The following is a 19,584-nucleotide window of genomic DNA, read 5'->3' as shown; positions in this document are numbered from 1 at the left end:
TGATCTATTCTTGACAGATGTAACAGACTTTTTCCCTTTCTGAGGCACTGAATTGGGTTGGCCCATGTTTCTGATTCTGATTGAGTTATAATCAACAGTAGCAAGCAGTAGTCACTAATCAGTCAACAGTGTTTTGTTCATTCATCTCATGAGAGCACAAGCCCAAGCCTCTTGGTACTGAGTGCCTCTCTGTGCAAACCACTGACTTGGACAAGATGATTCCAGACAAACTCCAAGGTTAAGTAATCTAGGAAAATCAGCCAGCAAAAGCCCACTGGGTATGAGCTGATGACAGCCAGAAGAGGGATGGCAGAGAAAAATGGAGGATGAGAGAGATGATGCCTTTTGGGGCTGGATAGCTACAGCTGATTAAAATGAAGGTCAAGAGAGGACTGAGAAAGGCCTAATGCTCCACAGGTGAGTCCTTAGGTCCTGTGAATACAGACACCTAGATTAAAAAGAGAAAGAAAGATGAGCAAAGGACATTCTTTATACCCCAAAGAAAATTCTGTTTTGACCCACTCCTGAGATCTGATGGAAGCCATGGTGAGTTTAGAAACAGAAAATAAAGGGGAAAAAGGCAGTGTTCTGCCCCTCCCTAGTCATATTTTTGCTGAATTGCCATCTCTGGCCCACCCAGTAGTCCTACCAGATGCCCCAACTGTAGTGAACTCTTCACTGACCAGGACTCAACCAGAACTTTGCCCTTTGTCTTCCCAAAAGGGACTCTTGGACACTCACGGGAAGCTGGAGCTGGACGAAGTCCCGGAGACTCTGAAGGTCATTGTTCTCTGGGAGTGTTCATCTAATTAGGGCAACATTTTAATTTTTTTCCCTTTCATAGCTTTCCTAAGTCCACGGAAAACTATGAATGAAAACAAGGCAATGACGTCTACAAAACTGAGGAGAGAGGGTACCTGGAGACTGGGGATGGAGGGTACCTGAAAGGAAGATGTTCATTTGAGGAGGGTATAAGAGGCTTCATAAACCCGGGGAGGGCAGCGTCCCACCATCTGGAGACCTCGCCACGAGGAGCTTGGGGGAACCAAGCAACTATAACTCGCGACCACACCCAGTTACCGGCCTCTGTATCCTGATTAAGTTGTATGTGTTGGAGAGCTCATGCTTACAAAACAAAACCTACTCTTTGTAAGACCACTTCACGGCCCACCTAATATGTTTTTTCTTTGCTGTTTTTGTTGTCGACGTAGGTTCATTCTTCAACAGCTAATTCCTTTATTGCCATTACGTTGGGTTTAAGAGGGAAAGAGAAAAGTCCCTATTCCTAGTTTTCTGTCTTCAAAAATGTTCTTGACGGGAGGAATTATTTCAAATATTTTCAGTCTGTCCCCTATATATAGGGTCTATCATGTGACGGATACATAAATAACTTCCCAGAGACAAAAAAAGACAAAAGGTTATTGGTTTTTTCCCATGTGTATTACTTTCTCCTCCAAAACAGGAAGTTAGCCGTGACTTTATAGGTATTGTTCTGTCATTACAAAATGCTAAAAACAAACAAACAAAAAAGGCAAACTTTATAAATAGTAAAGACCAAAAAGCTCCACTTTCATCCCCTTCCAACTCACTACTTTCTATTGAAATTTGTAATGGCCTTTCCAGGCCATTGCTGGGTATTTGCTACTAGTTATACATAGAGTCGCACTTTATATACAAGGCCTTATTGTTTTTAACACAATTCTATTGAGATGTGTTCACATAGCATAGAAACCATCCAAAGTGTATACACTGGTTCACAGTATCATCATGTGGTTGTGCATACAGCCCTATGATCCAATTTAGAGCATTTTCATTACAGAGAAAGGAAAAGAAAAAAGAAAACCCTAATCCTCCTATACTCTTTATTTTCCCATATTAGTGGCCCATGGCATTGGGGTGGTACATTTGTTACTCTGGATGAAAAAATATTAAAATACTACTGTTAACTGCAGTTAGGTGCATTTTCCCCATACACCCTCTATAAATAACTCCTTATATTAGTATTGTGCATCTGCTCTAGTGCATGAAAGAACTTCTTATATTTGAACAGTTAATCACAGACATTGTCCACCTCCAGATTCACTGTGTTACTAATTCCCATGTTTTAGCCTCCAGCTTTCCTTCTAGTGACATACACAACCCTAAACTCCCCTTTCCACCACACTCACACATCATCCAGCATGGGTCCTTATTCTCACAGTAACGTGCTACCATCACCTCTGTCCCCTTCCAAACGTTTACGTTCACCTAGTTAAGCATATTAAACACATATTAAATGGCCATGGCCTTGTTTTCAGCGTAAGTGGAACCACGCTGCGTCATGACCAGTTGGTTTGGATGGAATCATGCCCCTCTGCAGGTCCTAACCCCAGTCCTGCGGGCGTGACCCATTTGTACGTAGGACCTTTGAAGACGGTGCCAGTTGCGGTGAGGCCACACTGAATGAGGTGGGCCTTCGTCCATGTGACTCGAGTCAGAAGAAATTCGGGCACAGGAAGAGAGTAGGAGACGGAAGGCCGTCGGCCGCTGTGGGACGGAGGCAGAGACTGAGTCATGGACTACCAGCCAGCCACCGCCAGACGGCCGCAGACACAGGTGCTGCCACCATCCTTCCAATACCTTGATGTTGGACTTCTCGCCCCCAAACTGTGAGACAATAAATCCCTGTTTCAGCCAACCAGTGCCTGCTATTTGTGATAGCAGCCCTGGCAAACTGTGATGCCAACGATGTTTTTGACATATTTTAGCAATAGGTTTCTTGACATGCCAGCTCCTTAAAAAATGTGAGTTTGTGAAGAAGACTGTATAATGAAACAGCTTTCACAACGTGACTGTGTGATTGTGAAAAACCTTGTGTCTGGTGCTCCTTTTATCTACCTATGGACAGATGAGTAAAACATAGGGATTAAAAATAAATAAATAATAGGGGGAACAAATGTTAAAATAAATTTAATAGATTGAAATGCTAGTGAGCAATGAAAGGGAGTGGTAAGGCATATAGAAAAAATATAGGGGAAACAAAGGCTAAAATATATTGGGTATATGGAAATACTAGTAGTCAATGAGAGGGAGGGGTAAGGGGGATGGTACGTATGATTAGTCTCCTTTTTATTTCTTTTTCTGAACTGATGCAAATGTTGTAAGAAATGATCATGATGATGAATATGCAACTATATGATGATATTGTGAGTTATTGATCATATACCAAGAATGGAATAATCATATGGTAAGAATGTTCATGTTAGTGTGTTGTTATGTTTAAAAAAAAATTTTTTTTAATTTTTTTTAAATTGTGAGTTAGACCCTGGGGATGCAAGTGCTCAACTCCTGGGATAGCTCCCAGGTCCCCCGGAGGGAAAAGCCAAAGTCCTATGGCTACCTGCAAGGCCCTAGAGGAAATGGGACCTCCTGCAGGAGTCTCCTGTAGCCTGTCCCCTCACTTTCTAGGCCTCAGGTTCCCTTGCCACCTGCCCTTCCTCCAGCCAGCCAACTAAACGGCTTCTGCCCCAGCCCTTCCCTCTGTCCAGTGCTCACCTGCTCACCTCCAGCAGGTCTTTGCTCAAGGGTCACCTTCTTAGCAAGGTCCACCCTGACCGCCCAATTTAAAGTTGCATTCTCCACCTCCCAGCTCGTCCATTTCCTTTAACCCTGAACTAACTTTTTTTTTTTCCTTCATTGCACTAACTTTCAAACTTATTAACTTACTTATTGGATGCATTCTTTTCGGCAGAACTCCTTTGCTAGAATGTAAACTCTAGAAGAGCAGAAATCTTTGTTTTGTTTGTCATTGTGTCCCAAGGACCTAGGTGTTCTATAAATAATTTGTGTTTTTAAATTTTTTCTTTATTACTGCTTATACAACTGCCTCGTGTGTCTCTATATTCTTCAGCTGTAGTCCTAAGGCCTGGCAAGTTATAAATATTAAGTATTTATTACATTAATGCTTAATATTTAATGCACTAATGCCATCCTGCATAATGCACAGCCAAAAATTCAGGAAAGGAAGAAAGAAAAGACTTTGTTAGGAAAAACAAAAAAATCTAGGCAGTAGAAGTCAGACTTCCAATTTATGCCACCTAGTGGCGAGACAGTAGTAAGGCAGGATCCATGGGCCAAAAAGAAAAATAAAGGGGGGGATTTTACTGTGTGAATAAAAATAACAATAAAGTAATATTGTTAAAGCCACACCTTAAAATGGCACTTACAAAGGAACTGCCATGTGGGTATTAATTTTTTTGGCGCATGTAAGCTCCTTGAGGACACTTTCGCAATTGGTACGGTCGAGTGACAAATATTCAAATGCTCATTTGGATGAAAACGGCTGCTTTCTGAGCAAACCCAAGTTTCCCACGCATCACTATCGAGGGAAGTAGTAAAAAACAAAACAACAATGATGATGTCCTCACAATAAGGTTAGGAGATGGGAATTATGGTTTCACCTAATCTTCTCTCCCTAATTGCTTACTAAATAGGAAGACAGGGTGGAGCGATGGTGGCGCAGTGGCAGAGTTCTCGCCTGCCTTGTTGGAGACCTGGGTACGATTCCCTGAGCCTGCCAGTGCCAAAAAATTAAAAAATAATAATAATAATAATAGGAAGACAAATCATATTCCCAGAAAACGCTGCCTGCCCACCTGGGCTGTGCAGGACAGAAGGGCGCCTGGGAGGGACCCCAATGCCTCTGTCCCCACAGAGCCACAGCCATGCTGTCCCGGGCAGCTCAGCGGCTGCTTGTCTCCCTCCTGCCACCCTACCGTGGAGGAGACTCTCCCACCTGGACGGGAAGCCACCATGGGTGTCCCCCAGGCAGGCCAGCCCCCAGCAAAACCTGGAACAAGGAGTCTCGAGTCCCTCCTGCTTGTTGGTGACACCTCCTGTCACCAGGGCCCAGGGCCTGGGGTGCGTCTGCCGGGGCTGAAGTGAGAACACGTGCGTGTACAGGGTTGACGTGGAAATCAGAGCATTTTGTTGTGAACATTTTGCAAAGCAGCAGCCGCGTTAGCCAGAGGTAGAGCAGGTGAATCGGTGGGCTTTCAGTGAGGAATGGAGTGAGAAATGTAGGGTGGGGAAAGAGCGAGAAATGTCATGTGACCTCAGTTCTGTAACCAATCACCGTGAACCGCAGATGTCTGTGTGTATGGCAGTGTGTGATTATGTAAGTGTGGAGAAAAATGCATTTAATTAAACTGGCTACCTGCCTGAGGGGCTTAAAAGGGAGAAAAGAGGTGGGGGGGGAGTGTAACGAGAAATTAAGATTTAAGGGATGATTTTGATTACTGAATCAGTATATACACATTGCCCTTTTTTGTTGAGAAATCTTCACACACATACATTCTATACACAGTGTACAATCAATGGCTCACAATATCATCACATAGTTGTGTATTCATCACCATGATCATTTTTTAGAACGGTTGCATCACTCCAAGAAAAGAAAACTTGTACATACCATACCCCTTATTGACCTCCCCTCATTGACCACTAGTGTTTCCATCTACCCAGTTTATTTTACCCTTCTCCCTTCTATTATTTATTTATGTATTTTTATCCATAATTTTTACTCATCTGTCCATACCCTGGATATATGGAGCATCAGACACAAGGTTCTCACAATCATGCAGTTACATTGTAAATGTTGTATCTTTATACAATCGCCTTCAAGAATCTAGGCTACTGGCACACAACTCATCAATTTCAGGTACTTCCCTCCAGCCCCCCAAATACACCATAAACTAAAAAGGGGATATCTGTATAATGCATAAGAATAACCTCCAGGATACCCTGTTGACTCTGAAATCTCTCAGCCACTGAAGCTTTATTTTTTTCTCATTTCTCTCTTCCGCCTTTTGATCAAGAAGGCTACACATTACTTTTTGCTTTCTGGTATATTGGAGTGGACAGAGGGAAATACTTGAAATCTCTAAATTGTAATCCAACTGCCTTGATCTCTGATAATGACTGTATAGCCTTTACCTTCTGCCCCTGTGATTGTAAAAACCTCGTGACTAACCTTCATTTGTACTCATTTACCCAGTTTTTCAACTTTTAGAGTCTTCTAATCACTAAAGACAGCCCCTAATGTTTATTAATGAAGGGTCCTGGGTCAGCCCAGAACTAAACCCACCCCAAGTCCAAAGTTATCTTGATAACCGAGACTGGATCTAACCAAATGGGCCCACCTGACATGCACAGTAGCTTAGACTTACAACCTACAAGTCACCTATACTCATTATAATACAAAAATCACACCATCATCATATTAAGGTCGCCATTTTCTTACATACATGCTTGGTCGCATGTAATCAATCTGCACATCTCAGTAATTACATCACCTCTGATCACATCACCTGAGGCCACTGTGCTCATTATCCTAAAAGTTGCCCATCTTTTAATTTAAAAAAAAAAAACAACAAATGCAAACATTCTTAACTTATGATCATTCCATTCTACATATATAATCAGTAATTCACAACGATCATTTCTTAGAACATTTGCAACAATTCAGAAAAAGAAAAGACAACAAAATTCATATATACCATACCCCTTACCCTTGCCTTTCATTGATCACTAACATTTCAATCTAAATTTATTTTAACACTTGTTCCCCCTACTATTTATTTTTATTCCATAGGTTTTACTCGTCAGTTGATAAGGTAGATAAAAAGAGCATCAGACACAAGGTTTTCACAATCACACAGTCACATTGTGAAATCTATATCATTATACAATCATCTTCAAGAGACATGGCTACTGGAACACAGCTCTACATTTTCAGGCAGTTCCCTCCAGCCTCTCCATTACATCTTGACTATCAAGGTGATATTTATTTAATGCGTAAGAATAACCTCCAGGATAATCTCTCCACTCTGTTTGGAATCTCTCAGCCATTGACAGCTGCCCATCTTTTAATTCTATAAAACTATCAGAAATACTACAGTTCGGGAGACATACTTTAAGTCATTAAGCCATCTTATCTCCTACTGCATGCCTGGAAATAAACTTTTTCTCTCTTTGAAACCCCAGTTGTCTCAGGAATTGGTCATTTGCGTGCATTGGACAAAAGAATCCCCCACCTTTGTGGTAACAATAGCAAAATACATTAAAAATGTGGTTTCTGAAGCCAGACTACCTGGCTTAGTCCCACATTCTCTACTTCCTAGCTGTGTTACCTTGGGCAAGGTGCTGAACCTCTCTGTGCCTCCAGGTGCTCATCTGTAAAATGGAGGTGATACTTGTACCCATGTCGAGAGTTGTTTAATGCACTAAATGGGATAATACACTAAAATTCCTAAGATCATACATGGGACACAGTAAGCACTCCAAAAATGTCAGCTGGACTTCAGGGAGGGCCGTGGCTAGCAGCCTGCATCAAGTCCAGACACCCTGGTATGTATCTGCAGGGCCTACAGGATACATCTGCTCAGGCGACTGAACTGCTCCAGGGTCGGGTCTGTGTGACCTGGAACTGTGCCGGATGCCTCCTGGAAAATCGACACTGCCCAGATTCCCTTTATAAAAGCCCTGCATCCATCCACCCCTGATATTAGCGCATTTTTTTTCTTCAAGCAGATCATCCTATAACTGATTCATTTTTATTGTCTTTTGATTTTCATTTCCTTTTTGTCTTCACAGCTTTATTAGGGTATAATTTATATGTAGTACAATTCATTCCTTTTGAGCATGTGATTCAGTGATTTTTAGTAAATTTACAGCATTGTTCAACTATCACCGCGATCTAAGGTTAGAACATTTCCCAAATAAACAGGTTGGGGGTGGGGAGCTATTTGCAGTTGCTTCGCTCTGTTTCCACCTTCTCACCTGCGGCCCCAGGCAACCGGTAATCCTTTGTTGGCTTGCTGATAAGAAACCCCAGCCTGGCTGTTCCTTTCAGAGTTTGCAACAAGCTAATTTAATTCTCCAACCTAATTCCTTGGTGAAATATTATAAGCAGTCACCCAAAATGTGTGTGTTAGGTGGAATTACGTAACGCCCCACCACACCTGTTCTTACTCTTAATCTGTATTCCTGTGAGCGTGAATGCATTGTAAATAGGACCTCTTAAAAATGTTAATATGCAGCCCAATCGAAGGGGGTGGGGGTAGGGGTGGGAGTGGAGGTAGGGGTAGGGGAGCGGGGTTACTGGAGGTTTTATAAAGAGCTGGAAGCCGGAAGTCAGAGCTGAACAGAAAAGAAAGGGTATCTGTGTTGGGAAACCGAGATGCAAACCAGCATAGGATTTACAGACTGCAGGAAAAAGGCAAGCCTTCTAGCCTCCAGAATCGTAACAATAAATTCCGGTAGCTTAAGCTAACCTAGGGTGTGCTATTTTGTCATAGCAACTCAGGCAAACTAAAACGATCTGCAACTAAGGCAGTGTACACATAGCTGCCTTCCTTTTTTTTCCTTCTGATTTAAAATTGTGGGGGGTTTTTTAATGGCAAAAGTAATAAATGCTTGCTGTAAAATACATACAAGCACAAAGAGGCATGTGGAAGAGAATACAAATTATCCATAATCCTACCCTCAGGACTGCTGTTGACATTTTTAAATGAATTGTGTATGATTGTGTTGTAAAGTGAGATCATATTATAATACCATTTTAGAATGTTTTTGTCTGCTTAGTATAAATATAAATGTAAAATCTTCCTATGTCACTAAACATTCCTGTACAATTTCATAATCTTCCTAAATAGGTACAATTATGAACTCATCATTGGAAAGCTAGGTTGTTTCTGGTTTGATGATGCCATTCTATGTAACACTTTACTGAACAGCACTGGAGATACATTTCTGCACACATCTCTCATCCGTTACAACATTAGACTAAGTTAAAGAAGCCGCTCACAAAACACTGCATAGTATATGATTCCATCTATGTGCAATGTCCAGAAAGGGAAATCGGTTGAGACAGAAGGCAGACTTGTGGTTGGGCAGGGGGCCTGGGGCTTGGGAGGTCGCTCCCTTAGCTGGGGTGGCTGGTGCAGTTTTAGTCATTCAGAGATTCAGATGGACCTGGATGATCCAAACCGCCTCATCACACGTCCGGTGGCTGGAGCTGGCTGTCAGCTCAGTGCAACCTCTCCAGCAGGAGACCCACTCTTTACAGGATGACTTGAGTGCGAAGGGGAAGCTGCAAACCCTGTTAAGGCTTAGGCTTCGGACCCGCACCACCTCCCACCCCATGCTATGGCCAAAGCCAGCCACAAGCCAGCCGGGAGTCACTTGTGGGAAGGGACTTGGTCACCACTTCTTTGGTTTTGTTGCTGCTGTATAGTCCTAGGTTTTTCTCTTTTAATTTTTATTCTATTAACAGCTATACGACCTAAAATTTCCCTTTTAACCACAGTCATGTATATCACGCAGTCCTATTAACACTCACAATGATGTGCTACCATCACCACCACCTACTTCTAAAACTTTATCATTGACCCAAATAGTAATTCTGTGCAATTTAAGCATTAACTGCCCATCCCTTGCCCACAGTCAAGCCCTGGTAAACCTATATTCTGGATTCTAGCCCACCGAGTTCATTTATTCTAATCAGTTCATATCAGTGAGATCAAAACATATTTGTCCTTTTGTCTCTGCTTATTTCATGCCACAGGGCGGTCAGGGTTCATCCCTGTTGTCACCTGAACCAGAACTTTATTTCTTTTCTTTTCTTTTTTTTTAAGCTGTATGGTGGGTACCACATTTCACTCTTTTTCCATGTGAAAATCCTGTTATTGCAGCATCATGAGTAGATTTTTTTTTTTTTTTTTTGGAGGGAAGTGTATGGGCTGGGAATTAAACCCAGGTCTCCTACATGGCAGGTGAGAATTCTACCATTGAACTACCCTCGTACCCCAGAACTTCATTCCTTTTAATGATGAATAATATTCTATTGTGTGAATATGCCACCTTTTGTTGATCCATTTATTGGTTGATGGACACTTGGATTGCTTCTTTTGGCAATTGTGGCTGCCACTTCTTTTTTTTTTAATTCTGTAGGACATGTATGTGTGGGTGTGGGGCTCTCTTGGTCCAATTTCCAACTGGCTGAGCAATCTCTGTCCTGTGTCTCTCACTCATTTTTTTTTTAACTTTTTTTTTATTGTGTGAAATAACATACATACACAGCAATGAAATAAAAAGCAACAGTTTTCAAAGCACTCTTCAGCAAGTAGTTACAGGACAGATCTCAGAGTTTATCATGGACTACCATACCATCCTCTCAGATTTTTCCTTCTAGCTGATCCAGAACATTGGAGGCTAGAGGGAATACATACTTTTTTATCATCATTTTTTTTTCTTTTTTTGTGAAAAAAAAAGCAGTAAATTTCAATGCGCACAGTACAACAATTAGTTGTAGAACAAATTCCAAAGTTTGGATGGGTTACAATTCCACAATTTTAGGCTTTTACTTCTAACTGCTCTAAGATCTGGAAACTAAAAGAAATATTAATATAATGATTCAGCACTCATACTCGTTTGTTAAACCCTTCTCGGTATAACTCCATCATCACCTTTGATCTTTCTCCCACTCTTAAGGGGTATTTGGGCTATGTCCATTCTACCTTTTTCATCTTGGAAGGACTTTCAGTAATAAGGGGTAGGGAGATGATGTAAGCTGATGTTCTGGAAAGGCTGACCCCTCTAGATTTCAGGACTTATCTGCTCCAGGGACCCATCGGGGGACTGTAGGTTTCTAAAAGTTACCCTAGTGCATGGAAACTTTGTGGAATCTTATATATTGCCCTAGGCATTCTTTAGGATTGGCTGGAATGGTTTTGATTGGGGTTTGGCAAGCTATGATAGGTAGCAAGATCTAACTAAAGTTTGCATAAGAGCAACTTTCAGAGCAGCGCCTTGGCTCTATTTGAACTCTCTCAGCCACTGCTACCTTATTTGTTACACTTCTTTTCCCCCTTTTAGTCAAGATGGAATTGTTGATCCCATGGTTCCAGGGCTGGATTCATCTCTGGGAGTCATCTCCCATTTCACCAGGGAGACTTTCACTCCTGGATGTTATGTCCCAGTTTGGGCAGAGGGCAATGATTTCACTTGCAGGGCTGGGCTTAGAGAGAGTGAGGCCACATCTGAGCAACAAAAGAGGTCCTCCAGAAGTAACTCTTAGGCATGCCTATAGGTAGGCTAAGCTTCTCTTCTACCTACATAAGCTTCACAAGGGCAAGCCTCAAGATCAAGGACTTGATGTATTGATTTGGGTGTCCCTGATATTTGACACAGTATCAGGGGTTTCCCTGATGGTAAAGTTTAATAGTTTCATATTTTTTCTTCCATCCCTCAAAGAACTTTGCCAATACTTTTTAATTGTCTGTTTAATAGATTCTAGGATATATCCAGGCATTGCATTAAGCTATATAGGATTAAAGGCCCTCATTCTTATTCTGGGCTCCCTGTGTTTCACCTGTTTAAATGAGCCATCCAGACATGTTGAGTTAGCTCAACAGGTTGAGTGACGTGCTACAGAAAATTTAGGTTCTGGACAAATTAAAACTTTCTTCCTTTTGTCTCAAAGAGTAGGTGAGGTTCTAAAATATAGACAATGTGTTCCTTATCCCTGTGTTCAGGGACCTGGTCGCCTTCATTCTTTTCCCTGAATACCAGGTTATACATATATAAAACAGCCTCTAAAAATCCAGAAATAATAATTATCACTCCAAACAAAATTTGACTGCTACAAGAGCTTACAACCTAGGGCCCGGCTTTCTAATAAGCATTTTCTAGTTGAGACCATACAATAATTGCTGTGGCTGCCACTTCTCAATGAAAACAACTCTAAAGACTTTGTGACCATTTTTAATAACAAATGATTAAATAAAATTCCACCTGTAAAATGTCCAATAACCTATCTAGTACATTGCAAAGAACTTCAAATGTCCGTAGTTATTATTAGCTTTTTCTCCTGAATAAAAAAATATGATACCTTTCCTGGATAGGGTGGTAAGTGAGTTTTCCTTTAGATGAACTAAAATTGATCAATACATGTAAGACAAAAAGAAAAAATGAAACAATTTATGTAGGATTCTTTGAACTCATGTTACATGCCTGACCATGTCAGGTAACAATGTGGATTGTTTCAGAGTAAATAACTGGTTGAAATGTGATTTCATCTTGGTGGACTCAGACAAAGGTGAAAAAAAAAGAAAAATTAATATAATGTAATTTTCAAGAAAAGTCCCAATCATGAACTTCGTCAAGTACTGCCCTGGCATATTTTCAACTATAGTCCACAGTTTATATCAGGGGCCACTCCTTGTGCTGTAGAGTTCAGTGTTGTTGTTGTTGTTTTTATTCTGGTAATATATACACAACATAAAATTTTCATTTTAGTCACTTTCCAGTATGCAGTTCAGGAATATTAATTGCATTCACAAGGTTGTGCCTTCCATTATCAAAATTTCCCCATCGCTCCAAACAAACTACCAATAAGACACTAACTCCCCATTCCCTTTGGCATTTTATTTGACGGTATGATCTTTGATCTTGCTTTTTTTAGGAATTAGAGAATAAAATCCCAGCACAAAGCACCTCGTTTGAGGCCCCACTCCAATTAGATACAGAATGGAAGCAACAACTCCTGGATATTCAGTATGTATTTAAAATCCTTACTATTTTACAAAGGAAACATTATGCAAAAAACTGTAAAAACTTAAGCTATTTTTTTTAATTATCTAGTGATTTTTTTTTCCTTTAATAGTTAATGGTGCTCTGACTTGGATATAATCAGAATATCCACCTGGACTGCGTAACTGGCTTAACTCAGGCGTACCATATATTTAGGGCTTGGAGAACTCCCAATTCCTGATCTTGTTCTCTGGAGAGTTTGCCCACTAAAGCATGCTGAAGACTTGAATTTGAAGCTCTGAGAGTATACTTTTGCCTACTGAGTTCTCACTAAGTGGAATTCACTCCCTGACTCTTTTGATTTGAGTGAGAAGATTTCCGGACAGAAGACTTCTTGGTTCTTTCCTGCAGGGATTTCATCCCTGACTCTGTTGAATGGTTTCCTTGGCTTCTTTCGGTCCATGTAGCAAGAAACTTCCTGTGTAGAAGTTTTTTTTTTATCCCTGGCTTCTTCCATTGAGTGCAATTCTTGACTACTTCTCCTTGACCCCTTCCCTAGCAGGATTCTTCCCAGCTCCTCTCACCCCTTCCAATTTAAGGGGACTCTTCCTTGCTCTTTTTTTTTGTGAAGTCTTTCTCTTTTCTGTCTTTTTTGTGGACATCTCATGTAAAATTTTTATTTTCATCTTTTGTTGGGGTATTAAATTTTAAGTGTTATTTTAGACCCCTCCTTCATTATAGGCAGTTCCCAATCTTTTGGTACTCTGCCTCTGAAGGCCCCTCAAATCATACTTTCCCTAAGGTGCCAACTCTTGTACAATTTGTTCCCACGTGGCACAGTTTGTCTGAGGACTCCCCACAACCACAATGGTCTCTTTGAGAAACTTGAGATCTACCCAGATTGTCTCATCTAAAACCTCTCCCCTCTCTCACCACCCTCCTCCTTCCTACTATACCAGTTCCAGCCTTCCCTTTAGCATCTTTTAATTCTTTCCTTTCCCCTGTAGCCTCTCAACATCCCATAGTCACTGTAACTTCAGCTCCTTTCTCCCAGTGGGGCTCTCAAGGGAGTATGGTATTTCAAAAGGAACGATTTGACCCTGAAAAGTTAGTTGGAAATATCAGTACTTTATTGATTCCAATGGACCATATGGAGACATTCAGATGTGCCCTTGGTCTCTCCTCGGTCCTTAGCCCAAAAATTTTCCCGCAGCCTCCATAAGATTACATATCAGGAGAAAGAAAGTCTAAAATGAAAAAAGGAGCAAGGAAAAGTCCCACTCAACAAATATTGGTGTTGAAGCTTTAGTCCTCATATTGGGAAAATAACGTCAAATTGTCACATCTTCCAGAAATACAGCCTTCACAAAAAATATAAAATGGAGACAAAAATAAAAGGCAGGACTTTTATTTAAATTAGTGGTTTTTGTTTTTCTCTGTTTATGTCTAACACATGGCTGGAATTTTTAGAATTGAGGCTTTTGTCTGTCTTTATGTTTATATATGTATATATGTTATAACATATATAATACTTTTTACATCTGGATGGTATTACCAAATTAATTTCTAAAATTCCTTAAAGGATCTCATTCTAATTGATTTTAAGATAAATAAGGACTTATATAAACTAAATAATCCTGCAATCCCAGAAACATAACACCTCCAACGTACAGTTCACCTGATTATTAACACTTTGCATTAGTGTATTACTTTTGTTACAATTGATTGAAACAATATTATTATAATTCTGCAATTAACTATAGTCCATAGTATACATTAGGGTTCACGATGTTGTACAATTATATGACTTTTTGAAACATTTTATTCTGGTAACATATATACAACCTACAATTTCCCCTTCTAATCACTTCAAATATAGCATTTAGTGCTGTTAATTACACTCACAGTATTGTACTACTATCACCACAAGACATTATACATTTTTTTCCATTACCCCAAACAGAGACTCTGTACCAATTAAATATTAACTCCCCTGACCTAACCCTACACCAGCCTCTGGTAACATCTATTCCAGCTTTGACTCTATGAGTTTGTTTATTCTAATTATTTCATATCGACAAGATCATACAATGTGGGTCCTTTCGTGTCTAGCTTACTTTACTCAACATGATGTCTTCAGGTTTCATCCATGTTGTAGAAGATACCAGAATTTCATTCCTTTTCATGGCTGAATAATAATTTTTAAATTGGGTTGACTTTTTGTTCTTGAGCTGTAAGAATTCTTTATACATTTTGGATATCAAACCCTTACCAAATAGGTGGTTTCCAAATATTTTCTTCTGTTTTGTAGATTGTCTTTTTATTTTCATGATAAAGTCTTTTGATGCGCAAAAGTTTTTAATTTTGATGAATCCCGTTTATCTATTTTTTCTTTTCTTGCTCATACATTTGGTATAAAGCCTAAGAAGCCGTTTACTAATGCAAGGTACTGAAGACGCTTCCCTACGTTTTCTTCTAGGATTTTTAGAGTCTTGGTTCTTATATTTAGGTCTTGACCCTAAATCAAAGACCTGTATATGATGTGATGTAGGAGTTTATCTTCTTTATTTTGCATAGGGACATCCAGTTTTCCCAGCACTATTTGTTGAAGCGACTATGCTCTTTTCATTGAGTGGACTTGACGCCCTTGTGAAAAATCAGTTGGCTATAGATGTGAGAGGTTCTTTCTGAACTCTCAGTTCAATTCCACTGGTCTATATTTCTGTCTATGTGCCAGTACCATGCTGTTTTGATTACTGTAACTTTGTAATGGTTTTAAAATCAAAGAGTGAGAGTCCTTCAACTTTATCCTTTTGGCTATTTGGGGCCCATTACCCTTCAATATAATTTTTTAAACTCATATTAAAACTTATTCCTAGGGTAAAGGATGATATTGATGTTTTAAAACTTCAACTACTGTGTGAAACCAAAGGAAGAGATGTTTATTTGGTACAAAATTTATATTTTCTGTAGTACATTATCTGATTTTTCTTATATGGTGGTTAGTTTATTCAAACATCATAATCACATGGAAATGTGAGTAGGGAGTAAGATCTTGTTGGTTTGTACAGGTTAGTGTGATGACTCAATACATCCCAGAGTCATTTGGGAAGAGAATAAAAAGTATGCAGAGCACCCTTGAGTGACTAGGAAAAAATATGGAAATATTAAACTTCCCCACCTGGAGAATTCCTGATATTCCCACAGGCATTGGAGATTACATTTCAATAGGCTGAGCCCTCAGTCTTGTAGCTTGCCCTGATGAAACTTATTCCTGTAAAGGATAGGATAAACTTATTTATAGTTATGTGTAAGAGTCACCACCAGTGAACCTCTTTTGTTGCTCAGATGTAGTTTCTTTCTCGAAGCCAACTAGGCTGGTAAACTCACTGCCCTCCCCTGTACATGGGACATGACTCACAGGGGTGTAATTCTCCCCGGCAATGTGGGATGTGATTCTTGAGGATGAGCCTGCACCCAGCGTTGTGGGATTGAGAAAGCTTTCTTGGCCAAAAGGGGAAAGAGACATGAAATAAAATAAAGTTTCAGTGCTGAGAAATTTCAAATAGAGTCAAGACGTAATTCTGGAGGTTATTCCTATGCAGTATATGGATATCACTTTTTAGTATTTAGTGGATTAGAATGGTTAGAAGGAAATACCTAAAACTGTTGAACTGTATTTCAGTAGCCTTGATTGTTGAAGATGATTGTATACAGCTTTTACAGTGTGACCATGTGATGTGAAAACCTGTGGCTGACATTCCTTTTATCCAGTATCTGGACAGATGAGTACAAAAATCAGGGCAAAAAATAAATAAATAATAGGGATAGTGGTAAGGGACATGGGAAATTTTGGGTGTTCTTTTTCATTTTTATTTTTATTATTATATGCATTTTTTGAATAATGAAAATGCTCAAAGATTGTGGTGATGAATGCACAATTATATGATGATACTGTGAACAATTGTACGCTTTGCATGATTATATGGTATATGAATGTATTCCAATAAAATTGCATTTAAAGAAAAGAAAAAGAAAAAAAATTATTCCTGTGTTCCATGAACAATTAAGTTGTTAGCAAAAGGAGAGTCGGGGTAGGGAAAAGGAGAATAAGTATGATGAATAATTAATACTGAACAGACATTGGTTTATGAACTTTTTCAACAGCAGAGATTTAACATTGTAAATTCAAACACAAACAAGCAAGACAGGATGGCAACACAAAAATGAGAATCATGAAAGTCTGACCCAGCATTTCTTCCTTCTGTTACAATAGGAAGTAGTATTGAAATTCTACTATAAACAAACTTTGCATTTTGGTTAAGTATCGTCATTACTTTTTTTTTCCATGGAGGAAAAAAAAATTTGCACTGTATTTGTATTTGCACTGTTAATCACAGTCATCATCTACCAAAAGGTTTGCTGAGTTATACGTTTCCAAGTTTAACCTCTGGCTTTCCTTCTGTTGACATATATGACCCTAACCTCCCCCTGTCAATCACACTCACACCCAGTTCAGTACGGGCAATTACACTCGCAATAGTGTGCTGCCATCTCCTCTAGCCATTCCCCCTCATTTAAATCCAACCAAGTTAAAAATTCTGCATAGCTTAAGCAACTGCTCCACATTCTCTAGTCTTACTCCATCTCCTGGTAACCTATATTCTAGATTCTATGTCCATGAGTTTACATAGTATAATTAGTTCATATTAGTGAGATCATACAATATGTGTCCTTTTGTGACTGACTTATTTCACTCAACATAATGTCCTCAAGTTTCATCTCTGCTGTTGTCACATGCTTTAGGACTTTATCCCTTTCACTGCTGAGTATTATTCCATTGTATGTATACACCACGTTTTGTTTACCCATTCACCGGTTGATGAATGGAAACTTGGATTGTTTCTATTTTTTTGCAATTGTGAATAATGTCACTATGATCATTGGTGTGCAAATGTCTGTTGCATCCCTCAGTTCTTCTCACTATATATTGAATAGCGTCATGGTCAGATCAGATCACAGGGCAACTCTATACTTAGCTTTCTGAGAAACCGCCGAACCACCTTCTACAGCAATTGTACCATTTTGCATTCCCACCAGCAGTAAGTGTTTCTATTTTTCCACATCCTCTCCTACACTTGTAGTTTCCTGTCTATTTAACAATGGCCATTCAAATAGGTGTGAGATATATCATTGTGGTTTTGATTTGCATTTCTGCCATAGCTAGTACAGCTGAATATCTTTTCACCTGTTTTTAGCCATTTCTATTTTCTCTTTGGAAAAATGTCTTTTCATATCTTTGGCCCATTTTTAAATTGAGTTATTTGTCTTTTTATTGTTGGGTTGCAGGATTTCTTTGCATGTTCTGGATGTCAAACCTTTATCAGATATATGGTTTACAAATATTTTCTCCTATTGAGTCAGCTGCCTTTTCACCTTTTTGACAAGGTCCTTTGAAGCACAGAAGTATTCAATTTTGAGGAGGTCCCATTTATCTGTTTTTTTCTTTTGTTGCTTATACTGTAGGTGTAAAGTCTAGGAAATTACTGCCTATCACTGTATTTTTTTGCGGGGGAGAGAGATGGTCTGGGAATCAAACCCGGGTGTCCCGCATGGAAGGTGGGCTACTTTCCATTTGGTGCTTTTGCAATAGGATGCCATAGGATTTAAGGGAAACTTCATTGGTCTAAAAAACCCCACATTTTGGCTCCAACCTGGGACTTTGACTTCGTGGGCCTTCCAACTTCGTGATGTAATAAACTTCATAGGATAAGAAGATCAGTAGGTAGGATGCTCTAGAAAAGAATATTTTGTTCCTTCAGTATAGGACTTTAGATGTAGAAGGGGATTCTGAACCCCACTTTTTGTCTTTCCTACCCCAAAACTATCATTATACCTGAAAGACTGCAACAATGGGACTGTTTTGGTAAAATATTCCAGTGAATAAGCAGTACTGCTTTCTTCTTTTTTTTTTTTTTTCTTTTTTTGCATGGGCAGGCACCAGGAATTGAACCTGGGTCTCTGGCATCACAGTCAAGAACTCTGCCTGCTGAGCCACCGTGGCCCAGCCGGTTCTGCTTTCTCTTGCACTGCATTCTTGAACATTCTAAGCGGTGATGAATGAAACTCTGATAACTAGATTATCTGGCTCCCTTTCTTCCTTAAAAGAAATGTGGCATTACTTTTTTAAAAAATTTATTTATTAATTAAAAAATTAAGAAACAAAATAAAACATCAACATACATAATCAGTAATTCACAATATCATCACTTAGTTGCATATTCATCATTTCTTAGAACATTTGCATTAATTCAGAAAAAGAAATAAAAAGACAATAGAAAAATAAATAAAACAAACACAGGAAAGAAAAAAAAAAGATTATACCTACCATACCCCTTACCCCTCTCTTTCATTGATCACTAGCATTTCAAACTAAATTTATTTTAGCATTTGTTCCCCCTATTATTTATTTTTATACCATATGTTCTATTCCTTTGTTGGCAAAGTAGATAAAAGGAGCATCAGACACAAGGTTTTCACAATCACACAGTCACATGTGACAGCTGTATCATTATTCAATCATCCTCAAGAAACATGGCTACTGGAATACAGCTCTACATTTTCAGGCAGTTTCCTCCAGCCTCTCCATTACATCTTGAATAACAAGATGATATCTACTTGATGCATAAGAATAATCTCCAGGATAACCTCTCGACTCTGTTTGGAATCTCTCAGCCATTGACACTTTGTCTCATTTCCCTCTTCCCCCTTTTGGTCGAGAAGGTTTTCTCAATTCCTTGATGCTAAGTCTCAGCTCATTCTAGGGTTTTTCTCAATCCCTTGATGCTGAGTCTCAGCTCATTCCAAGATCTCTGTTCCACATTGCCAGGAAGGTCCACACCTCTGGGAGTCATGTCCCATGTAGAGAGGGGTAGGGTGGTGAGACTGCCCATTGTGTTGGCTGGAGAGAGAGGGAAATGTGGCATTACTTTTAACAAACAAGTCACAGCCCCC

The sequence above is a fragment of the Tamandua tetradactyla genome, chromosome 2 (genome assembly GCF_023851605.1).
Source record: "Tamandua tetradactyla isolate mTamTet1 chromosome 2, mTamTet1.pri, whole genome shotgun sequence".
In the NCBI taxonomy this organism is placed as follows: Eukaryota; Metazoa; Chordata; class Mammalia; order Pilosa; family Myrmecophagidae; genus Tamandua; species Tamandua tetradactyla.
This window is presented reverse-complemented; position numbering follows the sequence as displayed.